The sequence below is a fragment of the Gigantopelta aegis genome, chromosome 12, assembly GCF_016097555.1.
Source record: "Gigantopelta aegis isolate Gae_Host chromosome 12, Gae_host_genome, whole genome shotgun sequence".
In the NCBI taxonomy this organism is placed as follows: Eukaryota; Metazoa; Mollusca; class Gastropoda; order Neomphalida; family Peltospiridae; genus Gigantopelta; species Gigantopelta aegis.
This window is the reverse complement of record NC_054710.1, coordinates 51,009,896-51,016,987: the sequence shown is the minus strand read 5'-3', so window position 1 is coordinate 51,016,987 and position 7,092 is coordinate 51,009,896.

Sequence of the window (7,092 nt, the reverse complement as noted above, 5' to 3'; positions counted from 1 at the left end):
CATCCTGCAATTCCTCCATGGAGAAATGCCTGTTGTATAATTCAGCGGTTTCTGATGAAAAATTAATGGACTGCTTTTCAGCTTTAGTTCTGACAGATGTAAAAGCATCTGTACTGAAAGCAGAAGATGAATTATGAGAAACGTTGTCTGCCAATGCATTGGCAATGTCACGATGAGACGTGACATCCGTATCATTGACAGACAAATGATGAACTGTATTACTGGATGCTTCACCTTTGATTTTACGTATCCTATTCCAGACAGATTTTACGGAAGTTTGTGAATTCAACTTGGAGACAAAAGTTCTCCAAGATGATTTCTTACTCTATCTAATCTCTTTTCGAGCCTTAGCCCTAGCAATACGAAATGCATCCAGGTTGTCTGCTGTAGGTTCATGTTTGAACCGCTCAAGCAACTTGTTTCGCTCTTTGAATGCATTTTTGCACGTATCATTAAACCATGGTTTATTGAAACGCTTTGGCACTGCCAAAATCTTAGGAATAGTTTCATCTGCAATGTCCTTCAAGATGGAAGTGAACAAAGACATGGGATCATCAGCATCAGTAATGGCAAATTGTTGCAGACGAGTGCTGCACAGATGCTGAAACTGAACCCAATTTGCCTTCACCAACTTCCATCTTTGAACCCTTTCAAGTGATGGTGGTCCATCATTCTCCAAAATAATGGGAAAGTGGTCACTACCACAAAGGTCTGAACCAACTTTCCAGGAAAAATCAAGAAAAAGTGATGGACTACAAAGAGTTAAATCTATGGAAGTGAAAGATCCACTTGCAGAATGAAAATATGTACGACTTTTATCATTAAATAAAAGTAAGTCGTTTTTGAGAATTAAGTCTGCCAATCGTTTACCTCTAATAGTGATATCCTCGCATCCCCATAAAGTGTGGTGACCATTAAAATCTCCCATAATAATGAAGGTAGTAGGGAGCTGATCAAGAAGACCTTGAAGATCCATAGGATTAAAATTAAAATGATTACGAGGTACCAAGTAAACTGAGCACAGAGTAACAGTTTTATGAGCCATGACTTTGACAGCCACAGCTTGTAAATTGGTATTTAATGTTACTGAACTCTGAGGAATGCTTTCATTAACAAGAATGGAAACACCCCCAGATGCTCTATTTTCAGTTTCTTGAAATTTATGATAGAGGTTAAATCCTCTCATGGTAATATAATCAGTGTCCTTCAAGAAAGTTTCCTGAAGACACACTGCAAGAGAATTATGTTTTTGAATTAAAATACTTAATTCATCAAAATTGGGCCTAAGCCCACGGCAGTTCCACTGAATGACTGAATTAGTCATCAGGGGGACTTATGGGATTGATCTTTGTTTATTCTTTTGACTTAGATTGTGAGTGATTTTGAGGCAAATCATCCATCTCATCACCCACGTCCATCGCCAAAGAATCAAAAGAATTACTTATCGGGACAGAACGCATTTCAATTTTTTTCAAACGTCCCGAAGAGTACTCCTTACTGGCTTTCTTTCCTTTTCCTGACGGAGGAGGACCACTAGGGCCTGGCACCATAGTAGTCGACCTACCTGATGGATTCTGCGAATCCAGTGACACTTGTGTAACTTTTGTACAAGTTTTAGGTGTTTGGGAAGCTTCCTGCTGCTTATGCGAAACTTCATTGTGTTTTTGGGCTACCTTATCAGCCTGTTTAGCAGCTCTTTCAATATCAGAAAGCTTTCGATATTTAGCCTCATCATATCTCCAAGTGATGTCTGTATTAGTTGAAATACTTCTTGTGGAAACCTTGACTGGGATAGAATACGATTTACCTGCTATGACAGGTGTTTCTGTTTCCACGAGTTTCCTAGCCTCAGGAAATGGCATGTTTTTGTCAACTTTAATCTGTTGTACCCTTTTTCTCGAATTTCCATCTGGCACATTCTCGCGAATATGCGAAATGGTTCCCCTTACAGTTGATACAAAGAATGTCATTAGTACATGTTTTGCTGTCATGGTCAAACTGACCACAACGAGCACATGCCAACTTGTTTCGACATGCAGTTTGACCATGACCAAACTTCTGACACTTAAAACAGCGTAAGGGATTCGGTATAAATGGCACAAAAGATATACTGAGATATTCGGCATTGATTGATTGAGGAAGGACTGGTGTATTGAAAGTTAAGATCAAAGTATTCGTTGGAACAAACTCATTGTTCCGACGAATATTAATCCTTTTCACCGATGTCACTCCCTGTGATGACAAATTTTAAGTTATTTCATGTTCAGTGACTCCTTCCAGATCTCTTGACCGGATTACCCCCTTCGATGAATTGAGGGAGGCGTGAGGCGATACCTTTACTGGCACATTACACAATGAAGTAGACTTGAGAAGACACGATGAATGCCCCTCAGGCATACAGTCTACCAGTAGCGATCTACGTTTCAGTTTTTTCACATACTTTGGCTCGCCAGCCAAGCCGACAAGCCCCTTTTGAATAGCAAATGGAGATAATTTGCTCAAGGCCCCATCAACAGACGAACTGATGACTACGAACCTCGGCCAGGATGCAGAAGTAATAACTTTTGACTTTTTCAAGTTCAAACTAGTCCTGGACTCCGCAACCTCGGTGTGGACCCTTTTCAGGGTCCCATCTGATGCTTGAGAGTTGTTTTTACCCATATAGTAGAGTCATGAATTCATCAACCATGCCCCCACCCATCACAGAGTCCAACAAGGGGACATGAAGCTGCCACCAGACAATCATGCCAGGGATACATGGTTGATATACTCAGGCAATAGGCAATAAAACAAAAACAACAAATCACCTGATTGACCCTAGCCACCGCCCCAAGAGCAACATATGCACATGGTCATTCAAGGAATGGTTGATCTTGGCAAGTATAACAAAAAATGTTTGTTTGCTCTTGAGCATGGCGTGACCAGCCGATTGATCAGGTCGGGCCTCCCTGACCACCCGTCTGGCTGAATTCCAGGCCAAAGTGGTGTGTTGCCAGAAAACATACCCGTAGATATGCCCCCAACTCAACCACCAGGATCCCATCGTCCAGCATTACGAGATGCATCTCACGGCCAACAAGGTGCCCCAAAAGGGGAGTTGTGCTGTATTGGCCATTATCCAAGAGAATGTTACACCCCTGCACCACGGTGAGGTTACAGCACGCGCAGGGGTCCTTACCAATGACCAACATTCCTTACCAATGACCAACATTCCTTACCAGTGATCAACATTCCTTACCAATGACCAACATTCCTTACCAGTGATCAACATTCCTTAACAGTAATCTACATTCCTTACCAGTGATCGACATTCCTTACCAATGACCAACATTCCTTACCAGTGATCTACATTCCTTACCAATGACCAACATTCCTTACCAATGACCAACATTCCTTACCAGTGACCAACATTCCTTACCAGTGACCAACATTCCTTACCAATTACTAACATTCCTTACCAGTAATCAACATCCTTTACCAGTAATGGACATTTGTGCCAGTAACGAGCACTCTTACGGAAAGTTTATAAATACCAATAACATTCCTAATGGATTAGTTAAAGTATTAATTATTAATTTAAAAAAGTCACAATTATCCGACATACAGGTTCCAATGCAATAAAACAAATAGTAAAAATCAAGTACAATTGTTTCGAGGCTTCAAAGCTATCAGTTGGACGCAGTGTTTTAATACTGTTCTGTTTTGCTAAACAAATCTCAGCAAAAGTTAAGTACCACCTGATTCAAATTGAAATAATGTTTCATTATGGATAAAGCATGTTCTCGGTGAAATGTACTTCTTCAGCTTGTGCAATGCGAACGTGTATATTGGTACCGGAAGTGCACGTGTATATTACGTGGGTCATGAAGCAGGCAACCACCAGTATCACAAAAAGTCAGTTTGTTGCCAGTGTTCTTTCTTGCAGATATTTGGGTGGTAGCAGTTGTAAAAAGGCTAAGGCTAGACGCAGATTGACAGAGAGTCAGAAATGGCAAATTATAGGGATGAAAAATGCGAGACTATCGTGCAGGACGATTGGTGCAAATCTCAGTATCAACCACACTAATGTTAGCAGATTGGTACGAAAACAGGCAACAGGTTAAGGACTGGCCTAGGTCAGGCCGACCTAAGAAAACAAGCAATAGAGAACATCATGCCTTAGTTCCACTTACAAGGCAAAGACCCTTCACCAACGCAACCATCCTCCGTGAACTATGGAGACCATATAACAGGATATTCACCAGCACGGTCAGAAGAAGGTTCCATGCTGCTGGAATGAGGTCACAGCGACCTATCACCAGATCTCTGCTGACTCCAAGACACAAACATGAACGTCTTCTGTGATGTAATGCCAGAGCGGCACGGAACACTAAAATTAACGAAGAAGTGAGGACTGTCTGAAAATGTATAATTTTGCTATCAAGATTCCACAGAAAACCACAGCTAGTCATTTAGTGTACACTTCTATTCGTACACTGTTATATATACACAAACTCATTAATATTAACTGCAAATATTAAAACTTTTATTAAGATGCCCTTTTAACGAGCCAATGTGCCCCTTTTTTCTTCCACCCCCCCCCCCCCCCCCCCCCCCCCCCCCAAAAAAAAGTCCTGGATCCGCCCATGGTGAGGACAAATTTGCCAATTGCGGACGGTGTATAGAGGGACAGTAGCGAAAGGAGATCCGGACACTTGTACCCTTCATTAAAAAAAAAAAAAAGCAGTGGGCTGAGCCGGTAAATATATGTTTTTGGTGGCAGTAGTAAAACAAGATGCGGGCACTTCTACTTAAAAAAAAAACCCATAAAAGCCAAAACGACAATTATCTCAGACTGTTGGGCAGCATACAGTAGGATATATATGCAGCATATATTTAATGTGTACGAAGCCTATGATAACTGCATCACTGTTCTCATATACATGTACTTTTTTTAAACAAAATATGAATGGATGAAATAATGTTTAACAACACTCCGACACCAAACAAATATCTAAATAAAGATGTATTTGTTTGTTAGGTATAATCATACACACAGCCAAACATTACTACAGTTTAGAATTTATTTCAAGAAACACGAAGCAACAGACTGGAACACACAGGCTAAAACAAAGTGTAACAATTGGAAACCATCTTAATCAAAAGCTAATAGCTTGTTTGTTGGAATATCTATATACAGTAAAAACATCCTTGAGATGAGTTTAACGCTATTATTGTCAAAATTGCACACCCTCCCTTTTATGTAACGCCTCGTAACGCTAGACCACACATCCCCAAACTATTATGTAACTCTTGGAGACCCCCCCCCCCCCCCTTTCACAAACAAGTTATGCTATATGGTAATATATTTTGAACGTATTGTGTTTTGATATTGGAAACAGCACAGATGCACATTTCAACTTGATTTATAATAGAGGGGGTGATAAATACATTTATCATATAATATCTTACATTTTCAGTGCAATCAAAGTATGCGATATTTTTCAGATCACATAGGGCCTACTTAAAGATTTTGATAACTTTGCAAATTATATATAAAATAGTCGATGTGTCGGCACTAGGTTTACTGACATTTAAGCAAACGTGACACTCCATGATTGACGTATGCATTCATAGTCATCAAATAAAAACATTCCAATGGCAATTTGACACTGAAAGCTGTCCAGCGTTCAGAAAACCAAAAAACATTAGACATAACTTTTTTTTGATGTAAGGACATCCAAAATGACGTCATTCGAGTTTGACGTCATTTCCATTCAAAAATACACCGCGCCACATATGCTTACGTCATTTGAATATCTAGTAATCGCGGACTGGAATTAAAGTTGCGTGTACAGTTTACAAAAACACGTTGTATTAAGCTTGAGCTTATATGATAAAGAGATTATTACCCTCGTGTATTTCGGTATCGTCAATATCATATACTAAAACGCAAAATAAACGCAGGTTCTCATTAAATTGGATATAAAATATTAAAAAAACAAAACGAAATGAAGATTTCAACATTTATTTTGGAGCTACACCAATTCGGCACACATTGGTGTTGGAAATTTTTGATTGAATTCCTTTTTGGCTATTGTTTCATGTCATAAAGTAGGGTGGGGGTCCATGTTAAAAATGTGAAAGAGACGACCTGTAGCATTGTCAAAGTCAGTATCGCGTGTGACCACCCTGGGCATTCAAACAGGCCGTGCAACGTCTCCTCATTGAGTTGACAAGCCGTTGAAAGAATGCCTGAGGGAGTGAGTTCCATTCATGGACCAATGCTGCCTCCAGCGCCTGCATATTCTGAGGTTGTCCGCGAGCCTGAAGGCGACGTCCGATTTCATCCCAGACGTGTTCGATAGGCGCCATGTCCGGTGATAAGGCTGGCCACGGCAACGTTGGGATGTTGTGCTGAGCCAGCAACGCCTGTGTTGCCCTGGCAGTGTGCGGCCTGGCATTGTCTTGCTGCAGCAAGCGCACACGTGGGTGAGCGGCAAAGAAGGGAACGACGTGATTGTTGATGACGTCATTTTGGTACACGGCGGCATTAACGCGTTGTCTGAACACATGAAGTTGTGTTCTGTGGTTGAATGAGAACCCACCCCACACCATCACACTACCCCCGCCCCATCGGTCGGCCTGCAGAACGCAGCAGTCGGAGTAACGTTCATGTCGACGTCGCCATACTCGGATTCGGCCATCAGCGTTGGAAACATTGTAACGGCTCTCATCAGTAAACAGTAGTTGTTGCCACTTGCCACGTCGCCATCTTTGATGTTGTTGCGCCCACTGTTGACGTTGTTGGCGGTGCCGAGGGGTCAATATTGGTCTCACATAAGGACGGCGGTTACGGAGTCCTGCTGCCCTCAGACGGCGTCGGACGGTATCGGCGGACACTGGACCACGTGGACCACGCACCTGGTGAGCGGTGTTAGCTGCTGGCAGCATCCGATTCCTAAGGTGGGTCACCCGGATGTACCGGTCTAGGGCTGCGGTTGTCACCCTCGGGCGGCCGGTGCGTGGTCGATCGTTCACAGATCCAGTGATTTGGTGACGTTGAGAAAGGCGTGCGATTGTCGAAACATGACATCCCAATTGTCTGGCTAC